Source organism: Columba livia, chromosome 1 (assembly GCF_036013475.1).
Source record: "Columba livia isolate bColLiv1 breed racing homer chromosome 1, bColLiv1.pat.W.v2, whole genome shotgun sequence".
NCBI classification, from domain to species: Eukaryota; Metazoa; Chordata; class Aves; order Columbiformes; family Columbidae; genus Columba; species Columba livia.
In genome coordinates this window covers 189827975-189854648 of record NC_088602.1, presented here as the reverse complement: position 1 = coordinate 189854648, position 26674 = coordinate 189827975, and the positions used below count along the sequence as shown (strand labels likewise).

Sequence of the window (26674 nt, the reverse complement as noted above, 5' to 3'; positions counted from 1 at the left end):
ATGGGCTAATAGTGGGGTGGAAAATGGTAAGATCAGGCTAGGAAAAAGACAATCCTTTTCTCCACTGTGTTATAATCCAAGAGTGCAGCTGTGCCTCTCACCTTATTTTAGCTCTGCTGTATTTTCTCGTATTCCTTTTTCTACTCACCTGCTTCAGTGATTTTTCCATTCTGCTAGAACACTGTCATTCTTTGCTCATCCTCCTTTTACCTTATCAATTCATCCTGTGTATTAAAGGGTATATTTCCAGGAAATCCCCATGTAGGATCTTGCAGCTCCCAGGCTGACTGAACATACTGTTTGCCTCAGGCCATTTTAACACAGCAGTTGCCTTCTTTGGGTTTTCCTTCCCAGAACTCTGAGTTACAAGCATCTCCTTGAAATATTCTGTGTAATATAATAAACATACAAATGGCAAAATCAAAACAAAATTGGAAAGTAAAAAGTGAACATTCAGTGATAAAAATGTTGTGCTGATTTATAAGATTACTGATTATTATGGATTTCATATACATTAAAACATTACTTGGTGAAATTGAAAAACACTGCCAACCCTTATCTCTCTACAACATGATTGTCTGATAAAAGCCTTCCTATGGCTTCATTTCTGATTGTTAATACTGAAGGAAAACTACATAAGGCTATTGCAAATCTACAATGGGAACACAGTCAAAGCAAGCAGTGTAACTGGCCATTTCACAAACTTGGGAGTTTCACTGATGAGAGATTTATGAAGAGCCAGTCTAAGGAAATAACAGCACTTAGAAACCTTGAAATCTAATGTTCATACACAACAGCAAATGAAGGAAGCAAAGGCCATCTCTAGGACAGCTAATCATGTGTCTCAAGATCAGATTCAGTTAATGCTCCAAAGGCTTTTTATCTGGGAAGAATATGAAACAACTGTGAAAACAGATTGGTCTGGACCTCTTTTCCTGTATACCAGTTTAATTCCATTGATTTTGATGAAGTTATTCTAGATTTGTACCAATGTAAGGTTAGAACATGGCCTATCACTTCCTAGCCTACAGCTGTCTGGAAAATATCCAGTCTTTTAAAATCTCCCTGGCAACAACCACCTCATGTTTTCTATTGTTGTTGTTGTTGTTATTTTTATTTATATTTTTTCCTTCTTCTTTAGTATTCTGTTATACAACCTCAAAATACAGTGATTTAGCCTGGAAAGAACTGCAGAGCTGATTAGAAGTGCTGTATCTCACATGAATAAGAAACAACTAGGTAGAAACTTGAAAATGCTGACATCAGTCAAGTGTTGATTAACTTCAATCTGTTCTAAGCCCATGCAATAGAATAATTTCAATATACAAGAAAAATGCTCCTCCTTAGGAGATATACCAGTTTGCTAGTAAAGGCTGGCCAAAACTGGATTTCAGCATAGTCACACTGGATCTAGTTATGCGGGGTTTTAGAGATTGTTCAAGGTAATAATCTCCACAGGTGGTCTACCCAGAACCGGGTTTTGCCACTGGATAATGCAGTGTCCCCTCTTCCTGCAATGCTGTGGCAGCAGTAGACTTTCCTGGCTGACTTCCCCATTGCAGTCACCTCTGTCTCTTCAGGCTGTCCCAGAGGATTGAGTTTCTGCTATGGAAATAAAGGTGCCTGTGCAATGCAGCTGGAGAAAGTCCCTTGTCTCACAGCAGTATCTGGGCTTCCCTCTTCTCATCTTTCTTCCATCCATAGCCAGGGTCAAATCCGTGTAGGGGCAACTAGCAGAACAGGAGGAAGAGTGTGACCACTTGGGCAGGATTCATTGCTTGTTCTCCTTCAGGCATCAGCAGCTGGCTGGATGGAAACATCTAATCTGCTGGATTTTAACTGAGAGCAGTTAGCTGAATGTCACTACCTTTAGAAGGCATAGTAATATTAATGAGACAATCTGTACAGTTCAAGAGATTTTTTTTTTTAATTTTAAAAAATATAGTTGGGAACAGTGCTAGTGATACTGTCTTCCCAGTTTTTATTACATAGTTTAATAGGTTGCTGAATCTAAGACATAGATGTCAAATCTGTACGTAAGAATTTTAGGTTCAATTCTTTCTTCTTTCTGAGAAGATCTGAACCTGACTTATAAACAATTCTAAGTTCCATATATGCAAAATATCAGGGTACTGAAGTAAAATAGATTGGATGGGACAAAGAAGAATATGCTCACTATCCCTGGGATTAAAAGTATTCCACTTCGTATTCACTGGCTGGGGAGAGAGCACAACTTCATAGTCCACTGCTGAGACTGACTCTCAAAAGGATCAACAAACATGTGTGGTTTATATTACATGATCTTTGGAGACGATCTGCAGTTGGACAGATGAGTATTTTGGACATTAGACTGCAAAGCGGTATTTCTTTCCAGTCTTTTCATTCCCTATATTAATTCTTTCACATAGGGGGAACAAGAGGCTCAGAGTGTCCCCTGTAGAATAATCCATGCTACAGTTCGCCTTTTCCTGGGGATGATGATGCAGGTTCAAATCCCTTTGTCATCCAGTCGGCATGCTCTGACACTTGATTGAATGATTTAGTAGGGGAGCATGGCAGAGGCACTGCCTCATCTGGCTGTACTTTGTGCAGATTGTAATCTGATATACGCAGCGAGAGAATGCCTATTTGATCAGACTTGGCTGAAAAATGGCAGGGATCCTGTGCTCATGGATCCAGAGGGATTTACCCTATTATTGGCTTCCATGTTATGACCTGAATCTGGGAATGCTTACAAGATGATTCAGTTTATGGGACATCACCGTAGGGAATTAACTATCAGTGAGTGGTTAAGGATTTCCAGGACTAGGCAAAAAAAGCTGACCATGTGTTTGAAGATCTTTATGTTTAAATTACATCTTTTTACAGATAGTTGGACATCTAAAAGTGTCTTTGGATGTAGACATGAGCCACTGATTCCACAAACCTTTCTGTAACCTAATGGGTTTTAATGAGATCTAACATCCATGTTTACAGGATTGTGGCCTCATTCCATAACGTATCATATTTTCATATTTTTCTATGGGCTGAAACTACTTCTTAGTACTGAAAGCATTGCAACAGTGTAATAAATCATATCTCTTATGGTAAGAGATGTCTGGGACAAATATTGATTGCAGCTATTTTTTTTGGGCAAAGCAGCCTATCTGAAGCACTTCTCTGTATACTACTCTGTACAGAGACCTGAGCACTTTAACAAGTTCTGGCATTTATTTCCATTGAAGATGTGGAATCACAAATAAATGTTTAAATCTGGCAGATTTTTGAAAACTCAAACAGTGTCTCTAATTGAGTATGTGCTCTTTCACAGCATAACTGAATGCTTTTTTAAAAAACATGCACACGTGAAATACATAACTAATTTCACATTAACTTTATCTTTTTTCTTGTTCCAAAGACCACCAATAATAGTTTTCATAATTGCAGCCAGTAAAACAAGGTTTGTATGCCTGTACATTAATAGTTTTTACAAATATATATTTACTACATAGATTTTCTCTGTAGTAGCTATTTCTGTCTCCACAGGAACACTTTCTTGCTACACAGCGTTTATAACTAACATCACACAAACACTTATTCCATAAAATACAAGAAGTAAATAAACAAATACAGCTGCTATATTTAAAAGGTACTGTTCAAAAATCCAAGCCCCATTGGAAGGGGCTAACAAAAGCATTCACCCAGTTTCATCCTACAACAAATGACTTTAATATTAGTTGCAGCTGCTCAGCTTTTCAGCTCGTCTCTCTCGGCCTGATGTGTCCTTTAAGAGGCAATGGCACATGTTGCTGCACATGTTCAGTAGCTCTACCTTTGTGCTGCAATTCTCTGCTCTGTAAAATGTCCTTCTCCATACACAAAAGCAGCTGCTGAAGAAACCCCTTCAGACTGAGGGTGAGAGAACTGATGGCAGCACCACTAAGCAAACTCCAGTAGAGACTGAGAGAGCGAGACGGTGCAGAAACACCAAAGGAGCTTCTCCGAGAAATAAAAATATCAGCATTATTGCCTGTCATCATGACCCCAGGTGAGATTGAAAAGCCACTTGAGGCTTTTTGGCTGTAGATCTATGGACCTGTGCTATGCTTGACTCGAAAGGGTTCACCTTAGATTATGAAATAGAATATTTTGCAGAAATGATATCAGCAATTTTTTTCTTTTTCCTTTGCCTCACTAGTGATGGTGATTATTTTTTACAATAGTAACAAAATAATCTGGGGGGAATTATCTGTACTTCTGGATGTTTCATTACTCATTGTTAAGCTAATTAATTAAAAATTCCAATGTAAACTGACTTCAGAAATGTCTGTAGCTGGCTAAATTATCCATACAATACCTCAGTGCCTCCTGAAAGTGGTGGCGGAAAGCCAAATAGGCAAAATCTGATGCTTGCTACTTAATTTACAGACTTATATTTAAATCTATTTTATTCTAATCATTTGTAGTGAGAGATTTACCCTGGAAGATCCCCAAAAGCTTCAGTGAAACATGCACAGTTATCTCTGTTAGCGTTCAGGCTTTATTTCAGGCAGTTGTTGTGGGGTTTTTTTTTGCATTGCTCTAGCCATGCAGCGATCTGTAAAGGGAACCTACTCTGATACAGTTTGAAAAGTGCATTTTGTACTTGGCTCTCCCTTTGATCGAATTAATCTGGGCTTTTTTGTAGTTCTAAATGAGGCCTATGGGCTGACAATGTAGCTGTTTAAAGGGGATTTTAGGGGATAATAGCCAATGCAAATAGTGCCATGAGAATGGCAACTTGCTTTTGCACTTTCAATCACATAATAACAGCAAAGAAAGCTTTTAAAATGAATTGAAATTTTGTGGCATGCCATCTGGGATTATTTGGGGAAACAGTTCTGAATACTATGGTTGTGTAAAAGAATGGTACGATGGGGCACTCTTAAGCTGACATGTTTCAGATGGCACCCTTATGCTAACTGCTGCAAAGTTGGCTAGCATTTTTTTTATTATTTTCTTTCTCCTGGATTATCTGCAAAAAAATCTCTTTGCTGGTATTTGGGCCTGAAAAACTTTTCTATTGTTAAAGAATTCAATTCAAACCCCTTGCAGCTGCTGATCCCTTTATTGTTCCAAACGTTATGTATACGCGTCTCAGATGAATGTAGCCAAGCCTTTTAGTGCCTTAATAGGTGTCTGTATAAAGGTCATTTCTTCTGCAGTACTTGTTTTAACAAAAGTTTATACACAAACAACAACTACGGCTAAAACATTCACATTAATCAATGCTTCTCGCAGTGTAAAATGCAGAAAGAAAAAGCCTAACTGGAGAAAGTATGTCCAAACATGAGAACACTTTCTGTGTTTAACTGTGAAGCAGCACATGTTTCAGACTCCATCGTCCAAAAACTGCATGAAAAATCATTTCAAAGCTGTTCTGAGCAAGGACTGATGATTCTAGACTTTTCTGGACAAGTACAGTTTTGATGAGGTCACTGAAAGTTTTAATACACAGGAACTGGTAGAAATTTGGAGAAATATATATCTGAGTTCCTCTCTCCAATTAGTTTTGGAACTGAGCTTTAGGCTAGCCAGCACCTTGACATTTCACTTGACATAGCTGCCTTCTTTTCTTTTCCCTTTCCTTTTGTCTTAGCTCCAACTGGCTGCCCTTATAAACACTCCTTGAGGAATTAGGGTGCGTGTCAGATATCTTAGATGAGAACTGAGTACACTTCTCTGGCATGCAATATTTTTCTTTTTATAGAAATATTAAAATACCATCTGCAAGCTTTAGGAATGTAGGTCATGTCCATGGAGAGTTTAAATTTGAGGTTATGACAGATGTTAGATGATGAATTAAAAATTTGGCTCCAAGTCTGTAAATCCAACTTGTTTCCATTGACTTCCCTGGAATTAGTTCTGCTGACACACATGTAACAAGATCAGATTCTGACTGTCTAAGTACTCAGTTGAGCTCAGCAGAATACAAATCCATCAGTGATATGAGAGATGAGGCTTGTCAGGAAAATAATATGTGATCTACGGTGGGGCACATGAGGAGTGGGGCCAAAGAAGCTCGACTACTTGATCTCTGATAGAAGAAAATGTAGAGCAAGCTGTGCTTCCTTGTTTGCTGCTTAGTATTTTTTATAATTCTTGACAATAATAGATCATGCTCTGATCTCTACAGGTTGTGTGATTTTTAGATATATAACAATGAAGCTATTACTGCTGTTGCTAGGGGCATTACTATACACCACTCTACCAACCTGTGTCAAGCTGTATACGTGGATCACAGTTGCTCTGTACAAAAAGATTAAAAGTCAATCATTACAGCAGAGGTCTGAGCAAAACTGATGAGCACTCCACTGTGTTGATCGTTTGATCGACAGCTGCGGGCTCTGCCCGAGAGGTGAGGACACTGGGCTGTCTGAGACTGCAGTGAGGATGCCCTGTCTCCCCAGTCCCAGGTTCCCAGCTGGCACAGCTTGGGTGCTCTGCAGCACGACCTGTGAGATGGAGCCAGGCTGCCTCCAGAACCTCCCCCAGCACCCGCAAGGCCACCACAGCCACGTGCAAACAGGTGCAAACTCTTTGGAAAGTTGGTGTACTATGCGCCTCACAGCTGACACTGTTGATCTCATGGGCAGCCACATACTGCTCTAGCTGTAGCTTCCAGGTGGTCTTCAAAACCAGTCACATGTATAATGTATTGTAATAATCCCATTTGGCAACGGCACAGACACAGCTAAGTGCAGCGTGGTCTTCAGCCAAGCGCAATGACGGCAATTTTGCCAGAGAAGGCGCCAACACACTTGACTAGTGAGATGACTGGTCAAAATCCCAAATCAGAAAACCCAAATCCTTCTTCTTTTGGCAGGCAAATCCTATTGCTATAAATATTCTAAGTATTTAGCAACAACAGTACAATGAGACTGCAGGAGCGACACAGAGTAGCCATGGTGTGGTGCTGCACAATGCACTGCAATAGCAGGAGGGGGTGGGGAATGCCATTATCAGAAGTGGAAAGAAAAGGCTTCCTCTTTCTGGTAAAGTTAGCCTTACTGAAGCTGATAAAACATAAGAGAATAATTAAAAAATAAATAACTAGAAAAATAAATAAATAGGCAAATAAAAACAAAAAAAACCCCAAAACAACCCCCAACCAACCAAACAAAAAAACCCCCCAAAGCCAGAACACACGGTCAATCACAGAGACATGTTTCCTATATGAGAAACAGAATTTCTGAGCTTCCGCTGAGCTCGTTCCAGCTTGAAGCATGTGATCCAGTAGGCAGTGCCCGTTACAGGAGATACCACTAATTAGCTGCTTGCTGGTGTTCTGCTGCACCCAACAGTGGGGGCTCCTGGCCAGCGTACCTGCTGCTGTGTGCAGGAGCCTGGAAAGCAGCACCTGGCACTGGGCTCTTGAAGATATTCTGGATGAGGCTCTTTTGCTCCAGAGTGGGAGGTATGGATGTGGTTGTTATAGGAAGAGGGCTATTATGGCTGTTTGTACCATGTCACTTGATTTTTGATCTGTGCCAAATCATTCATTACATAGGGAAAATCAAAGAAAAGAAAAAACTTCTCAAAGACATACATAAATGATGAAGTCATGGGGTATTTAGGATGTTCCATAAGGATTTTACGTACTGCTCTTACTTAGCTTAGGCAGTATTTAGTTTAAAACTAGAAGAGGATTTTTAACAGCATCAGTGTGTGTAATGCCAAGGGAAAGATATTTATAGAGAAGAGGAAACAGGCACCATTGAGAAGTGGGAACCCTTCCTCCATCCAGTGTTCTGGCTGCAGTGCAGCAGGGGAGGGGTGATGGGAACTGCTACTGTGTCACAGAAACTGCTGAAATTTCTGCTGCCGCTACTGAGGAAGCAATAACTATGTCTGGGAACCTATGGATCCACCAGCCATGGTTCTCCAGTTAATCTGGATTTACCCTCCCTTTGGCCATCCCTATTCTCTCCCCTGGCTCATAATGTGAAACTATTTCAATTCTAATGGAAAGGACTGGTCCGTCTATCAATAGCATTTCTCATGCAGAAGATCAGAATGTGCCCACACACTGTTGGAGTTGTTTTATTGTAAAAAAAACAGCTATGCCCTGCCTGTTTTTATTTCAGCTTAGTCATTTCAATTCATTAAGACTAATATAATAATATAATAGTGAAGCTGAGATTTTTTCATTGAAATCTGACCCTGGTGTTTTAGGTTGACGTGATCATGCCATTTTCAAAATATTACTCATCCATTTAAAGTCACGTAATTGCTTGATCAACACTGCCAATTATATTCATTGCTTTGAATAGCTTAATTAGTATAAGAGCATTCACAAAATATTTCTGTGCCTCATTTGATTTTTCTGAAAAAGGTGAAATGTTTGTAGGAGACCATTATGCCCATATCAGGCCCAGTTTCATAAAATGAGGAATCAGTCAAATCTCTAAGTGGCTTTTACAATGTATCTACAGCCAAGTCTTTAGCTGGGTTAAATGGTTAATATTGTTATCTTGCTCTTCAGCTTGCAAACCTGATATCATAAATCCAGGAGTATCACTTTTCAATGTGTTTTTTACTGTGTGGTGTGGTTTTTGTTGTTGTTGTTGTTGTTGTTGTTTTTGTGTTGGTTGGTTGTTTTTGTTTGTTGTGTTTTTTTTTTCTGTAAATCCCTTGCCCATGATTGAAATATGGGCAAATAGGTGCTTGCATCTAATTAATTTTTAATATTGCATGATGCAGCATGTGCAGTTATCCCTGAACAACACCTACACACCTTCAACTTGCTCCATCACTAAATCAGCTACAAGTGGCTTTTTATTAACAGCAACAACAAAAGAATACTGACAACTAACACTATATTCTGAAATAATGATTCTGACTTAAAGGCTGGAGTGATCAGTCACAAAAACCTGACATGGGTCATGAAGAAGACTGGTCATCTGATCAAAAGTTTAAAATAAGTAAGGTTAAAAACACCACCAAATCCCCAATAACACAGGTTTACTGATTGGTGGCAGGCAACTTTTTAATTTTCTGGAGGATATGTTTTTAAGAAAGTTGTGTTCTTGTGTATCAGTTCACGCAATATTATTAATCTTTGAGAACACTGTATTCTTTCTGATGCAGCAAAGCTAGTAATTATAATATATATAAAAATAGCTAAATACCCAGGATATATATAATTATTTTGTCAGTCACAAGTCAATGATTTTAGTTCAGCATGAACTATGAATTTTGCCCTTAATACAGTACTTGCACAATTCCTTTATTAAAAAAACAGCTCCAAGCCTCAAACCCTGTGGCAGTAAAATGTGGTAAGAACTGTTATGCAAAAGACTAACGTTGAATTGTTTGTAGTATACAAGAGGGAGTTGGCAGCCTGTGCAGGAACTGCAGGAGAGTTAGGACTTCATATTTTCACCGGTTTGATCTCCTGATTCCCTGATTAGATTCATAGACTGATTATGATTTTAGCTGTTTCACAAGTGTGTAAGTAATACACAGTCCTTGCACCAACGAGGTTAAAGATCTGCTAACACTGTCAGGGTATTTGAGTATGTTTTCTCAGCAAACAGGCCACAGGTACTCTTCATGGGAGATGTTACAAGCCGCAGTTTCACTTCAGTGTTTATTGTTCTGTGAATAAGAGACATAGGCAGAGGTATCTAGGACAGACTTGGCATGGAATTGCCACAGACCAGTTTTGAGACAGCGTAGGCTGCTGTTAACCTTTTCTTGGTCTGTCTCAGAAAGTTAACCTCTCAAAAAGAGGCAAATCTGAACAAATGCAATGAGACTGTTCCTGGCTCCCACCTCAGCTCCACATCAGTGCATGGGCTTAATGAAGTCCCAGGAAACGATTCTCTGGTCAGGGATGTTGTTTAAGCTGATGTAAAGGGCCCTGCACTGACAGTCTTGCATGGGGGTAGATAGGATCTCAGAGTAAACAGAAATGGTAAGGTCCATCTGTATAGCATCATGGGGATTTTGGAGAGGAAAGTACTCTCTTGGAAACTTCTCTGACTTGTCATTGCAGTCCTTGTGGAAGGTTTAGAGGGCATGACAGGGTTGCAGTGTCCTCTTTACCTCCTAACATTTCATGCTACACTTTTCCATGATGTGACACAGCTAAAACCCAGTGCATGTTTTGTTTGTTTGTTTGTTTGTTTTGTTTTACCAAGCAAAGTGAGAGTGGCAGGTTTAAAGTTACTGCTCTCTGTGATTTGGAGTAGGAATGCCACATTCCCTTGTGACTCAGACCATCCTGGATCCATATTAACTAGATTATATTTAATGTAAAGAAAGTAAAAATAAAAATGGTTACATCATTTCTCTTTCACCATTATGTCTAACAAAGTTCAGTATTTTCATTGTCTGGTATCGTTCACAGATATTGTACTACAGAACTGTGAAACAGGCTGAGCCAAAACAAAGAAAATCTTGTTTCAAGTCTTGATTAGCTTGCATTTGTGTGAATCTTATCAATTTTGTACTTTGCATCCCAGATACGAATGACTGACACAGGCAGTTTCCCCTGTGTAAATCAGTACATACCTGGGGTGAATTGCCCTCTAGGATTAGCAGGCTTAGGTTTTATTCCAAACACAGTTCAGTTTGACTAGTCATGGTCTGCCAGTCTAACTTGCTTTCTGCAAATTTGAATATCTAGGCTTATCCTACCTCTCATTTTAGTTCTCGTAAATGCTGGCATCACAGTGGTGCATAATGCACATCTGAGAGTTAGTGCTGCATCGAAACGTTGTAATGTCCTTTGGTCAAGAGACTGTTCCTCCGAGGGAAGAAGGGAAAGCACTGGAACCCATAACTGGCGTGAACTGGAAGCTGGAGGGTTTTTTGAACTCTCATTTACCTTGGAAGAGGAATTGTTTTTTAATGTGCTGAAGGCTGAATTAATTATTGAACTGCTGAAAAGGTGGTTACCAATCACCAGACAAGGGAAGACAAGACCATTCTATGAACTTGAATAACTACAGGATTTGCTGCCAATTCAATTTGTTGCTGATGTTGCTTCTTTTCAGAAATATTGGAGTCATGCAGTAGGAAACACAGGACACATACTGAAACTTTGCTTCTTAGGTCAGCAAGAGTTTAGATGGCTGTTATTAATGCAACACTTTGCTAAATACACTGTGTAACAGGGTCAAGAGAGTTGGCTTTGTCATTAGGTGCTGAACTTGGAAAGCCTCAGTTCTCAAATCACAGATCTTCGTTCCCGAGGGTAATTATAGGAGCTGATTACAGTAGCAGGTCTTTATCTTCTGTGAGGATAGCCAGTAGGGGAGTAGAGGAACTTTTTGTTATGCTAAAAAGGGAGCAGATCCAGTTGCCTCTTTGTTTTCTGTAGGGCTTACCTCCTGGTTTACCAGTTCCTCATAAAAAAGCTCACGTGGAAGCACGGACCAATGCTAGGATGGGAGGAATGCCACAGTGCAACTTCCCTCTTATTGTTCTGGTCAAAACCGTCTCACTTTTTTTTTTTTTTTTTTCAGGAAGAGAGCAATGAAAAAGATATCACATTGCTAGTTTTTTTCTTAAAGAGCTTTCATTTAAGTTGCTGTTGTCCTGAAGATTAGTATTTCAATTACAGGTTCCATCTTACAATACATTTATAGTGATATAAATAGAAGAAAATCTTTTGTGACTAAATTACAATATATCTTTCAGTGCTTTTCTGGATGTATTGCTTACTGTGGTTGCCATACTGATGTCAGGAATGCTGAAACAGCTTCTAGACTTGCGATGCCCACTGGTGTGTATTGATTTATTCTGAATCTTGTTAGACCTCAGCAGGTATGGATCTCAGCAGGTATGGATCTTTTCTTCCAGAAAGCCTAAGGATGAGGTCTTCAGGTTTTGTCTCACGTTTGCTTCTTCACATCCGGGTGACTTACATGTGGAGATGGGGGTGTATTGATTTGGGTTGAGCTCTTGGTTGGGTCTTCTGAAACTGCAGAATTGTGAAGATGCTGTTACGGTTTGGCACACTTGTTACCAAAAGGTGTCAGTGTTGCAGTGTGCTTTTGTTGTTCAGGGTCTGCTCCTCTTCTGCTTTGCTCCGGATGACTAACACACCACACACACAGATGCACACACAGCTTTAACAAGTCTTGTCCTGAAGAACTGCCGCAAAGATAAGTACTTTTTTGCTGGTCATGGTAATGAAGGCTATTAGGAGAATATTTCATATTACGGCTTGCTAAATTAAACAAAGCTCATCTAGTGATACAGCATTAGATAATGATCGTGCCTGGTAAGTGAAAGGAAAAATATAAAGCACTTAAAGTCTAGGTGACGGCAAGGAAACTTAAGTACTCGCAGTTACCTTATTTTTAGAAAAGGGCTAGACTTCTTTTCCATATTGGCTTGATCCTTCACAGGAAAATGGTTAAATATGTCACTTTTTAGATGTTAATGGAAAAAACACTTCATCCTTATTTTCTGTACAGCAATAAGTAAATATCTATTTTTTATTTTATCGATATTAGCAGCAAGTAATTGTTGATAGTGACTCTTAAGTCAAATTAATATGATACATGTAACAGGACTAAGACTTGCTGGATCACTTTCAAACATCAAAGCTAAAGTATTTTAACAGTGGTGTCTAAACTTAAGATCTACATTCATAATTAAGCCCATAATTAACAGATTTACAAGGAATCTTCATATCTTCCTCACAAATATTTGTCTTATTGAGTCTTCATGTGCCTCACACAAGCTATGATTTCTAGCAAAACCCTGGTTTGGTATCTACATTTCTAGTAGATAAGAGCAGGTGGACTCCCATCTTAGCTGAGCAGAACAGCTCAGCATCTGTATCTGTCCAGAGACCTTCAAAACTCACAGATTATGTGTTTGTATGTCTAAATACTCAATCAGCTCCTCCTGGCAGGGGTGGTCTGGGGATATCTGGCCCACAGTGGCATCACTGAATTCAGATAAAGGCAAAAAGCAAAATGAAAGTACATCTCCATTTCCAGTATTTCATATATGCAATGGCAAACATGCCTGTTTTATCTTTTTGCTTTTCAGGGACAAAAGCATTTTCCCTTCACTTTGACACTGTATTGAGACACTTTTCCCCCATTTTTAATCCCATCTGCTATGACTTAGTAGGCAATTAACAACCTTCTCTCTGGATAAGCCAGGGTACTATTAATTTTTAAACTTTTATCACTCCCTGGGAGTGCCATTCTGGAAAAAAAACTTGAGGAAAGGTCTCTTTAAAGTAGTCAAGACTGACTTTGGAAAATCATAGGTGGGAGGAAGAAAGGCAAGTTTAACTGGGCTATATTTAAGTGTATAGCTTCACCCTTCCCCCCAACCTGCTCCACCCCCTCCCCCAAAAAAAGGTTTAGATAAAATAGATTATAATCTGTGAAATGAGGCATTCATCATTAAGTCTTTCCTATTTATGCAGTTGTGTGATGCAGGACTGGACTGACAGTCTCAGTTGTTCAAAAACTAGAAGTCGAGCCCCCAAAGCCTTGTCTTAAATCCATGATTTAGAAGATAATGGGTTATATTTGCTAACTTCTTTAATCTTTTGTCATTTTGAAAAGCATATTTAAAACAACACAGTGCAAAGCAGAAAAGATGCCTTATTTCCCTCTGGAAGTGGATAAGCACACAACAGTGACATGTTGTAATAGTTGTCTACTTAAAATTGTTTTCTTCAGTATAACTGTTGTATCCAGGAACTACTGCTTATCAGGTACCTCCTGCAATGTGCTGACTTGACGCTGTACACATGGGTTATGAGGAAGTAAAAAGCACCTGATTCTTAAATGTAGTAAAATACATAAATGCACTGCATAGTGTTCTATTGCATTGGCACCTTGAAAGGGAGAGGAAGACAGCCTGTTGCATGTGTGTGTAAAGTAAATGAGTAAATATTCTAAGATTCAGTGCTACAGAACATTGTGAAAAAGCGGAGCTTGAAAGCAGAAGTTAATATAAAAAGATTTTTATTGCATTGTTTAGTGTAGAGTTTGTGAAGAAATATGTGAAAAAAACAGATTTATATTGCTGCTGCTGATGCAGAGCATATTTGCATTGTACGCGTTGAAGAAACAATTCAACAGAAGTTAACTCATGAGAGTATAACACTCGCTGTTGCTAAGATTAGCAAGAAATTAGTCATATAAATGTTGGCTCTGTGACACATCTGCAAATGTCTTGCTGAGCATATATACTGGCAGCTATTGCTGTATTATGTTACTGCTAGAAAAAAACCCAGGGTTGAACTAAAGTCCAGTATCAGAGTTACTGTGGCTTAGGTGAAAATCATAAAGCTTCTATGGTGGGCTGACCCTGGCTAGCAACCAAGAACCCACCCACTTGCTCACTCCCCTTTCCCCTGGTATAGGGAGAAAATAGAAAGTGAAAACACTCGTGGATTGAGATAGAGACAGTGTAATAGGTGAAGCAAAAGCTCACATGCAAGGCAAGCAAAAGAAGGCATTTGTTCTGTACTTTCCACTGCCTGGAAAGCAGGGCCTCAGCATATGCAATGGGTGGTTGGGAAGACAAATGCCGTAAACACAAGCATCCCCCCTTCTTCCTCCTTACTTTGAGCTTTACTTGCTGAGCACAAGAACATTTGGTATAGAATATCCCTTTGGCCAATTTAGGTCAGCTGTCCTGGCTTTGTCCCCTTGCAGTTTCTTGCCAACCAGTAGCCTATTCACTTGTGGTGGGAAAAGAGAACATCTTGACACTATGCAAGCACTGCTCAGCCACAGCCAAAACACGGGCATCTTATCTACTCAGCCACAGACCCAAAATGCAGCGTTATACAGCTTGCTGTGAAGAAAGATAACTCTCTCTGTGCCAGACCTAGTACAGCTCATCAAGACAGAAGGTGTAGGGCACAAAGGATTCAGAAGAACTTTGCCTCCTCCCTTCTACCCTTTCTGTCTGCTGCTTAAAAAAGTAGTGCTCCTGTTAAGCGAAGGCATGGTCTTCATCAATATCTGTCACTCTTGTCTGACAGAAAGCCAGTGAAGGTGGTTTGCTGTGGCAAGGCATCCTGTCTGCAGTCATCTGAATCCTTTCTGAAATATCAGATGTCACATCTGTTCTTCTGAAGAACAGTAATTCCATAGGACATGCTGAAGCAAACTGAGCAGGAGTGTAGGTTCAACTTTAAAAAAAAAAAAATATGGTAATAGTATTTGCAATATGTCACACTTTTATCTGATGTATGAAAGAATATCACATGCCATATATAACCTCAGTCTTATTCATGTCAGTTACATATACAAAACTGCAAATGCTCACAAAAGCAAAATGTACCCAATTTGCTTTATAATATTGGTATAAAAGATGATTGGCATAGTATAAATTATAGATGATTAGTATTAATATAAAAGAGGATAAAGCATAAGTTTTATGATTTAACAGTGGGTTTTTTGTTTATTTCAGGGTTCCAAATACCGTCTAAATAATTGCACAGTCTGTCATGAATATGCATTTCATGTCTATAGTGCGATAGCTGAGTGTAAATACAGAAAACCCTTGGTATCATGGGTATTTTACATAGGACTAATTTTTAGATCACTCTGCTGGGAAATGAAATATGTTATTAACAATGTAAGGTGAGGGACTGAATTTCCCTTCTTAGAGTTGTCTGTCCCAACAAGAGCTTCCCTGGTGGCACAGTACTCCCCATAGCCTTGTTCCTGGAGTTATCACTGGGCCTCTCAGGTATAAATTTCCCTATGGTTTTGAAATGCATCCTCCAAATGGAACTTCAAGCTGGTCTAGCCTGGTTTCCAAAGCAGAGATACCTGCTTGCCTACTAGTACTCTAAAAACAATGTAGACAATTCACCAGTTTAATTACAATATCTCTGAGATAATTAAGTTTACATCTTACAAAAATCACCAGCTGGGCAGGAGGGAGAGACAGTTAAACTGGCACTGAATGAGCAGTTGCAGTTACCTGCTTTGCTCAGTCTGCGAGCTGACCAGTCAGTGCTGACATGGAGATTGATCCATATGATCAACATATCAATAGTTTTGAGCCACTGGAAGTGGGTGAGTTCTTCCTGCCCAGATGGCAGGAGAAGACACTGGAGTGCACTCGGGCCTGCTGTCAAACTAGAGACCACAAGAGAGGAGTGTCTGGCACTGCAATCAAAGTGATATTGCAAAGAATATTAGGTTGAGAGAGGTTCTCCTCCCCGTCTACTCTGCCCTGGTGAGACCACATCTGGAATATTGTGTCCAGTTCCGGGCCCCTCAGTTCCAGAAGGACAGAGAACTGCTGGAGAGAGTCCAGCACAGGGCAACATCAATGATCAAGGAAGTGAAGCACCTCCCTTATGAGGAAAGGCTGAAGGAGCTGGGTCTCTTTAGCTTGGAGGAGACTGAGGGGTGACCTCATTAATGTTTATAAATATGTAAAGGGTGAGTGTCACGAGGATGGAGCCAGGCTCTTCTCGGTGACAACCAATAATAGGACAAGGGACAATGGGTATAAATTGGAACACAGGAGGTTCCATTTAAATTTGAGAAGAAACTTCTTCACGGTCAGGGTCAGAGAACACTGGAACACGCTTCCCAGGAAGGTTGTGGAGTCTCCTTCTCCGGAGACATTCAAATCCCACCTGGACACCTTCCTGTGTAACTTCACCTGGGTGTTCCTGCTCCGGCACGGGGATTGGAGAAGATGATCTTTCGAGGTCCCTTTGAATCCCTAACATTCTGTGATTCTGTGAATACATGGATTTAAGATTTGGGGTTGTTACTGCAGAATGGCAAAGGGATGCTGAAAACAGCTGTAGGGAATCATAGGCCATTACTTTTATTGTTCTCAGTTAGGCCGGTTTATCCTTTCCTTCCTTAACTGAGCAGCTCTATTCCCTTCAATCTGCCTGAATACCCTCTTCCATGCTCCATATAGGGGTCCTTCAGATTGTGCACCTAAGAAACAATTCTCTGAAGATTTGTAAACCCTTTAACAACATTTACAGCTTGAAGCATTTCTGAAACCATGGAGCACCTACCTTTGTCCTCCTTTTATGTTTGCTGCATTTTTATCATAATTAGCATAGTATGTGAAAAACAGAGTATCATTATTCCTCAAAATAGGGGAAACTGAGGGTTTTTTTTAGTTTTTTCTAAATAGCTAAAGCAGGGCAAGAGTTTTCTAATAAAGAGGAAAGAGAAATGTAATGCTTTTTCCCTGCAGTATCTTTCAAATATATTGTGCTTGTAATTTAAATAAGCAAGGATCATTAATTCTTCTAGCAAGTTTTTATTTACTTTTTATTGCTCATCCTAAAATGTAAATGCAATATGAGAAATTTAGCTCATTATTTGTCAGAGTTTTAACTGGTTTATTTTCTTTAAGTCATATGCCTCTTTGATTATTTTGTTCAAAACTTGATTCTTTCAACTGTTTTTACTCTATTAATGCAAATTTGTTTCATATTTTTATAGTGTTAAATTCCCAATTAAATTAAAACATTAAGTTCTACAAATGAAAAAGCAAGGAAAAATTACCCTGTAAGCCAAAACAAAATATTAACAAAACATTTTAAAATAATGAATGTCTGCTGTAGAAAATTTTATGGAGCACAATCACTATCTTGAGATAAATTATGTATATTGTTGTGTTCTTGTAGCTGTTTATTTAGACTAACCAGAAGAAATGTACTGCAACACATTTTTAGTTGTCAAATTAACAGATGTATTTGTTCTGGTGCCCTGTTATTCTCTAGCTTTCTTAAATATATAGATATTAATATACAAAACCCCCCACCAAACTTCACAAGAACTTTCTGTAAAAGCTGTAAAAGTTTTAAAGTTACCTTGACAACACTTAAAATTACCTAAAAGAAATGAATTAACTGTATCTCCACTTACTAAATATCAGTTATTCATAACATCATTAATACTTCACAAGGAAGGAAGGCCATTTGTAAACCACCAGGTTGTGAAATCTGTGTGGAACAGCGTTTCTTCAGCCTCTCCCTAAGGGTTCCCACCACTGAAGTAAACAGTAAGATTCTTCAGAAATGCAGCAACGTATTTGCAGCTTAGGACAGGCGCTATTTGGAAATGGAAATATATGACTCGATTCAAGGAGTGGCAGCTGGGCCTGGTTGTATGTAAGAGACTGGCTCTGTGTGAGCAGAAATTCTCCTGAAGTTAGGTGGAAAAGGAAACCAGTCCCTTGTCTTTAACACTGTTTGACCACAACATCTGGTCCAAATTCCTGTTTGGTCACCATGTGACCAAGATATTGGCCAAACCCCTCTTTGGAGATTTGTTTGTGTTTGTTCTTAATAGTAATATGTTTTCTGAACTTTCAAGTGCTTGAAACTCATATAAGTGAGATATGTCCGATTTATTTTTGCATAGCCCATTCCATGCCTTTCTGTGTCTTTAATTAACATAGAACGTAGGATTTAATTATTTATTTTGAATGTAGATAGTAGGTACAAAATTATGGAAACTACATAAACATATTTTTTTTTTAGGCCACAAAGTCATCTACAGGAAACTTACGAAAGCCATAATTAGGGCTGCCACGGAAAGCTTGCTTTGATCCATTTTATGGCCATCTGCCAAACTACACTTGATAAATTTCTGTGTAAAGAATGAACTATAGAATGGCATTAATTAGCAGCAGGACATCCATGGAAGGTGAACGCTGGCAGCCAGGTGGGAGACCCTGCCATGGTCTGTTTCTCCTCCACAGCAGGAGCACATGAAGCACATGAGCCTTGCATGAAGTTTTCTAGAAAAGAGGTGACCCTCTGAAAAGTCACACTCTAGAAAACTTTTTCCTTTCTCAAATTAGTGATTAAATTAATTGATTAAAATTCAAGAGAATAAACAAGATCATGCTTCTCAAAAAGACAAATTACTGACTGATGGCCCCTTGTCTGTTGTAAAGTAGATCAGCCAAGTTTCAAATTTATAGTAGGATCTGTGACATGCTGTTTCTTAAAGCAGGGATCACCTCATCGACAATAACCTACACCTGTGCAGATCAGTGTCTCTTGAAGCCAGAACTCCCTGGAAACTGGTGGCCAGGGGCTTTGGTCTCTAACAAACACCTCCCTCAAGGTTCTTCCCCCAGGGCTGGGCTGGTTCTGTGCATATTTGCCTTTGGGATCCATGCAATACATTGCTGAGCCCTGTTCTGCTGTGTCCATGTGCCAGCCTTGAATCATGTTGAGTATAAAGCCTGATCTGTCTCATCCATTCGGTCTTGTTTGCAAAGCTCCCAGGCTGTATCAAGGCACAGTGTTGTTTCTGGTCAGCAATCTGTTAAAGTGGACTAATTTGTTTATTTTTTAAAAAAAGCTGTAATCAGCATCAAGGTGAGAAAGATAGATCAAAGACAATATGAACTGGCTGTGGAGAAAAAAAATGGGAAAAAGCAAGAAATTAACTTAAAATGCTGAGAATGATGCCTTGAAACTAAGTTTTTCAAATCTTTCAGGATAACAGCTTAATTAACCCAGAACCATTGCTTGGGAGAGCCAGAAGGCAGTTGCATAGGGCATAGCTCTAATCACAGCACTGGATACATAAACCGTAGATCAGTTGCAGAATCTGCTGCACTTTCAGCCCCTAAAGCCTCCAGCAACAGCAAACAACTGTTTCCTCTCATGTGCCGGCTTCAAGTCTGAATGTCGTTAATAGTGCGGCAGCTGAAAAATGCAGTGTCAGTAGTGGTCCTCCAAGGGCGATACTGCACATGCAGCTCTCCAAACAAGCAGAGCACACCTAGTAAAGGAGAAAATGCAAAAGGTCATGGGATGTGGGCTGTGTGAAGAAGAGTGGTGTGAAACATGAAGTCTATAATGAGAATTGTACTTGTACAAATACAAGCAGCAGAGTTAATGCAATTCAAGAAATTACTGCTCATTCTCCAGTAAGTTACTCCTCTTCATAATTCACTGACCATGACCTCTTAGTATAGTATAGTGGCAAGCAAAATTGTTTAGTTAAGCTTAAGCGCAGTCTTTATAGATTAAACTGTCACCTGAATAGGTCACAGACTTAGGAGTCTTTCCATCAGATGAGATGTATTTTAAAGATTAATTTTCTTGCTGAAAGAAGGCAACAGTAATACTTTATAATTGAAATAGTTTCTTTCCTATGTATTTTGGTTAATATAATTTTCTTGACAAGTCTTTTCATCTTGACTATTTTTAGAGTGTATAATCCTCCATAAGTGATACAATAGTTTTTTTTTTTCATGGCTACAGATTGTGACAAGGCAAACGTGATACTGTGGTCTATTAATGTCAATAATCTGAAGAACATATGTTTTGAAGCAAAGATCTGCTAATTAAAAATGCAAAATACACAAAATAAATTCACCAGAGAACTAAAAAAGGTTCTTCACTTACGAAGAACTGTAGTAAATTATTTTCTAAAATGATCAAATGTTTTACAAAAGTAGGAAAGCAACCAGCCAAGATGCAAGACACAACGATTTGCTGAGTGAAAAGTGCTAAAGCTTGCAAGATGTCATCACAGCTTTTCCTGAGACTTGCACTTATTTTCCTGATGGAGCAGAAAGCTGGAATTCTCCCATTAATTTTGTTGGGAATATATTTTATTTTAAAGAACAGAGTCTGAAGGGAGATCAATCTTTTCATATGGAAAAGGTAAAAGATAAAGTAGGTAAGGAAGAAAGGAATAAAGCATCCTCCATATCCACCAGATACTGGACAAGAAATAGCCATAAATACCAGCAAGGGAAACTTGGATCTAACACTGAAGGTTTTTTTGGCCATCAGAATACATAAACTCTGAGGAAATCCAAAGTCAGTTGTGGTATAAGGGATTTTGAAGTATGGCTTAGATGAGAAGTTTAAAGAAGTTAGACAAGATTTTAAACACAAGGTCAAAAAACTGTGATAAGTTATTTATATAGAGTTGATTCTTCTGAAAAAAACTAGGCTGGTTAGGTGGCCTATCTGGGTCTCAAATTGTTTGTTGAAAACACTTCCAGACAGACCTGTTCTGTCTGTTGTCACCTTCCAGGATAAGGCATAATGAGAGGCTCCTTCTCTCCAGGTTTAGGACTGGCCCTAGAAATACTTGTTTCCTTAAATGGAAAACAAAATGGGGATATTTTTGAACTATGCCTTTGACCCAGTAGAGCTAAGCAAAATATAATCCAGAATATGAAGCATTCCAATGGTCTCTAACAGAGATAAAAAGAAATATGTTTAATTTGTAATGTATTATTTCTTTAACACTGAGAATTTGCTTCCCAGGAAAGAAAATTACCTCTGTTACCCACCTTTCATTCTGCACAACAAACATGCACAAATTTGATTTATTCAGAAATATATTCAACCATAATGTATAACTTTTCGGCACCAAAACTTTCCTCCACTTTCTTGCTGCCATTGTTTCTAGGGAAATTAATTTGAGATCTTGGAGTCTGCTAGTTTGAGAGCTGAATACCTGTCTTATTCCTGAGCTTTTCTGTGCTGAAGTTGAGGAAGGGAAAGTTTGGTGAGATAAAACTCCTGCCCCTAGTCCCTCTGAGGATATTTTTTCAGTAAGGGAAGATAGAAGTTACAGCAGTGTGAGTATTCATTGACTTCTCTAGGCTTAGATTTGCTGTTTGTGTGTTTACTTTTCCTGGGCAGATGGTGTGAGTGTATGCAGCAGCAGGAATTATACCACAGTTGTGTTAACACCGTTTTCATCTTCTCTTTGATGTTGCCAACTGTTTGATACTAGTAAAGCTCTTGCCACTGCTGCATGATTTAGTTGAAACGTGTTTCCAGAAGTTTTCTCAAAAATAATACAGCAGTGGGGTAGAATCTATATTTTGTGTGTTTTTCCTCCTTAGTCTTCTTGGAGGGGCTGACTGTTCATTCCTTGGTGACTTGGTGATGAATTTCTGATTTTTCTTTCCTAACACTTATTCTCCTTTCTTAATACTACCTCTACACTTAACACACATAGATCATTCTGAATAATGGAAAGGGACAAACGAGAAAAAACACACAGGTATTTTATATTACCTCATAGATTAGCGATTTTTCCTTAGTATAATATTAGGCTTGGTTCCTTTCTTGGGCTTCATCCACATTTCTGATTGGCTTTGATGCAGACATAAGATCTGACTCACATCAAGGAGGAAGGATCTGCAGATTTTAACTTCAAGTATTAAACTTTTTTTCTTAAAAAATACACATTTCCATGCTTTCAGAAATTTTCCAGATTATCCATTCCTAAATATAAGGTACATCACGTAGTCTTTAAGAAAATGGCATCTGACAGCTTCAAAAAATTGTGTAGGAGGGAAGAAAATATATCATTTTAATTGTCAAAGCACTGCATTTGAGTGCTTCAGGCTTTAACTGTGTCTGCAGCATGCAGATAATGAATGCAGTGAAAAGACATAATTGCTCAGATATTTTCAAATTATTTTTATGCTTTGTTTTACTTAAAATTTAGCATTTGATCTCAACAAACATCTCACCTTTAATCCATAAATATATGTTGAAAGTACAAAGTGAAAAAATAAGAGAAATTTGTGTTGCCGGTACTTTGGGATTATTGTCTGCAATATTTTGTGAAGGTAGGAATGTTCACAAAAATGTTAACTTTGAAATGCAAAATGTTGGAGAATATTTGATCAATTTCTGTTTTGAATTTGTAAGTAAATCTTCACGTCATATTCTGGATTGTAAGAGCAATAGTCACACTGGTAGGAGTCAGGTCCAATAATATGTAATCCACATAGGCAATGAAATCTAATTGAAACTTTACAAATTGCAGATGTTGGTATGAACTGCTTGCTTGTGAACAACCTTCAGAGCAAAACTTGTTCACCTAATTATCCACTGGGTGACTCTGAATAACAAATATAACTGAACAAACTGTCAGCTACTTTTCAACAGCTCTTGAATGGAAAGATGCTTTATCTGTCCAGTTATTCAAGATGTATTTGTCCAGCTGCAAGAGCAGTGACATCTGCAGAGGTTTCTTCTGGCAAAGCATATTGCTACTAATATGATGGCCCCATGCCTGCTGAGTTTATTAATATAAAACTCCTACTAACAGGTACTAATGTCTGCGGAATTCTGAAGCAAAGGCTGGGGGTTAAGCTGTTGTGACCATCATGGAGAGCTGCAGACGTGTTTGCAACATCCATTGCTGCACAGCTTTTGTGTCCATGAACATGAATGTGGTTTTGTGGTCGCTGACAGATTATCAGGCCTTTGTACAGCTTGTGCCTTGCTGTTACAAAGAGAACAAAGGTTCTTCTCCTTGCAATATTTCCTTTTTATTTATTTATTTATTTTTTTAATTATGGTATACATTTAGCACAGACATATCAGAACTTCCTGTGCTTCTCACAGGTGAGGTATGAGAGATGAGTCCAGTCTCTAAAACCCTCAGGCACAGATGCCACACACAGCGCACTTGTGTCCAAATGGACCCACGTGTAGGATGTTTCATTCGTAGTTCCTGCTTGTTGCTCTAGGTCTACTGGCAGGAGCAAAGCTGCCTGAACTCCAAATGATGAAGTTTGGTGTCAGCCCTATCAACCTTCTGCAGGTTTCTACCACATGAGAAATGTACTTTCATATTTCACCCAAATGGTGTTGACACTGGCTGATAAAAGTTTTGATCCTATAACCACATCATTTTCTTATAATTTCAAGATAACATACATGAACTTGTTTTCTCTTAACTTTCATTTGTTTTCTTGGCTGGCATCATGATCTGAAGCCTGGCATTTCCGCCTTTCGTTATTTGTCCCCTTTAAATCTCTAATTGTTTTCATCATGCCGCCATGTCAGGAAAAGTCATATTATCTTGAGAAGACAAGGAAGGTTATTCATGTTGGCAGCAGAGGAAATTACTAATTCTCAAAACTGTAAGTTTTGAACATAACATGTACCGGGTGTCCATGTCCAGGCGCTGATTGCGGACACTGCGGGGCCTTTGCTGCCGTGTGCCGGACACAGCCTGTTCCAGCCACTGCAGGGCATGGCTGAGCCCTGCAGCCACCATGGGGGCGCCTCTGGGAAAACGTGTTTGAGAAAGGGCAAAATGAGGCACGTCAGTGAGGAGTGAGAAAAATGCGAGAGATACAGCCCTGTGGCATGGACGTGAGAGAAGCTGGAGGGCAGGAGGTGCTCCAGGCGCTGGAGCAGAGACTCCTCTGTAGCCCATGGAGGACCATGGTGGAGCAGGTGGATATTTGCTGAAGGACTGCAGCCCGTGGAGAGCCCACACTGGAGCAGATACTCTTGAAGGACTGCAGCCCCTGGGAAGGACCCAGGCTGGAACATGGAGAAAGCGCAAGGAGGAAGGATCGGCAGAGAGGAGCTGTTATGGACAGACCACAACCCCTGTTCCTCATCCCCCTGTGCTGCTTGGGGGTTAGGGTGGGTGGAAGAGTCAGGAATGAAGGACTGAAGTTGAGCCTGGGAAAGGGGTGTGGCTGGGAGGTGTTGTTTTATTTAGTTTTTTATTCTCACTATTCAAATCTATTTTTATTTGCAATAAATGAAAATAATTTTCCCCAAGTCAAATGTGTTGTGTCTGTGGTGGGAATTAGTAAGCGACCTCCCTGTCGTTATCTTGACCCATGAGCTTTTTTACCCCCACCTTATTTACTGCCGCTTGTCCTGCTGAGAAGGGGGAGTGTGAGAGCACCTGGTGGGTGGCTGGCAGCTGGCCAAGGCCAAACCATCACCTCATGAAGTCAAAAGTGCTTTCAATTAATGACCATTTTTCTTTAAGTAATGCTGAAAGTAAACTTACGACTGCTATTTATGAAACAGAAAAAATCTCGATACACCTAGGATCTAGTGTGGTTTGGATGGATCTTCCACATTCCCCAGCAGGTGGATACTTTCTCCCTTTTGAGTAACCAGATTTCTTCAAGTTTGTAATGCTACTTGTGCAAGAATCGCAATTGACCAGAAAATCTGAAAAGTTATTACTGTGTGAATCTCTCCCTACTTGGTCCTGTCAAGTGACTATTTGAAGACCTGCCTTCAAAGAGAAAATACATGGCAAACAAGGAAATGCCTTTCTGCTATAAAAAATGATATGAGTTTTCCCCAGTGGATGTTACAACATGGGGTTTGGTGTATTCTACCGACAAGAAAATTTCCGTGTTGAAAATCCCCATATGATGTCAATGAAAACAAGAACTGTGAAGAAAGATTTACTTTCCTGGTGCACCGAAGAATGTGGGAACAAGAGACCAGGTCCCTTAACTCTGAATACTGAGCCTAGGCTGTTTTAAGAACAACCGCTCTAGGGTTTATTCCTAAGGTAGGTGGTACCTTTTTTAATCTGTATGGGATTTTGTTTTTTAGTGTTTGTAATTCTTGATTTCTATTTCTTTTTCTCTTTTTAGATACCTTTTGTAATAAAGAAGGAAAGAATGGGAAAACAAGGAGATGCAGGACTGCTCTGTGAAGGACACATTTGGGAAGGGAGGAAGAGAAGCCTTGAGCCTTCTTGAGACATAAATATATATAAGATTAATATGTACTTACTCAGCAACCTCATATGAAACCTGTCATCTAAGTAACCATTAATAAGATATTATCTTTATATAGTGAAAACTGGCCATGCGCACCTCTCTGAAACATCATAGACTTTTAAAAGAAACATTATACTACAAGGCTACTGTAGCTAGAAACACATAACTTCATACAGTCCTTTGAAAGACTGATTTTAACAACAGTTTTACAGACCTATTATTCCACTGGTAGAAGTAGTATAATTCCAGGTATAAATAATACAAGTATGGGACTTGAAAATTTTATTTAAAAGCCTTATTGTCCTTTTGGATATGGAATTTTTATTAAAAATACAATCCTGTCTACTTTACATTTGTGCCAAGGACACTTTATGCTGATAGAAATAAAAATTATGCTTGATTCTCAGTGTGGTTTATTGATTAAAGGGCTGGAGGATATTTGACAAAAGACTTGCTAATAAAAGAATGAATTGCTTCTATCCAGAAATATAAACTTTACTATAGATTGTATTGTGTAGTATTTTGCTGAGGCAATGCTTACTGCCACAAATGCAAAGTATTACTGAATCTTTCTTTCCCTCTGGATTTTGAAAAGTGCTAAGTTGTGATAAAAAACTCCCCAGTTGAGAAGGTGGAGTACAGGGTCTTAATTAAGAGCTTACAAATAATGTATTCTGCTTTTTCACTCAGCCTGACAACTCTTTACTTTGTCACCGGTATTGGTTTTGTTCATATAATACTGAATCCATTTCTACCCTAAGGAAGAATTCTTACTTCTGGTGAACTGCTGTAAACACTTCATATCACTGAAGCTAATGAAACTGGGGTGAATTGCACACATGGTGTATCTAGTCCTTGGTCTGTACATTTCCAAGCCAAAATGTTTAGTGTGGGATTTACTCCTATAAGTGATTTTAAAGCTTCACAGACAGTTAGGCCAACTAATATTACTTAAAAGAATGCTTATCATTTGGAAGAGAGCATATTCTAAAAAATACACATATTTTACCAAACAAAGCTGTCTTAAAGATACTGTTCTTGAAGACGAATTCTGGGAACCATTGAGAAACTCCCACCACACGCTTTTGGAACTGGTTAGTAACACAGAATCTCTTTGGCCACTTAGGTTTGGGCAACAGGTTGAACTCTTGAGAGGCATCACAAATGA

At 39.1% G+C, this 26674-nt stretch overlaps 1 protein-coding gene across 4 annotated transcripts in view; it reads left to right on the top strand.

Moving 5' to 3' along the window:
* Positions 1–3765: 3765 nt before the first annotated feature.
* ZNF800 (zinc finger protein 800) overlaps positions 3766–26674 on the top strand; it is a 66554-nt gene continuing 43645 nt past the window's right edge. For all 4 annotated transcript variants that reach the window (XM_065048903.1, XM_065048899.1, XM_065048900.1 and 1 more), the window contains exon 1: positions 3766–4027. The gene's annotated coding sequence lies outside the window, so the exon portion shown is untranslated. The remainder of the gene's footprint in view (positions 4028–26674) is intronic.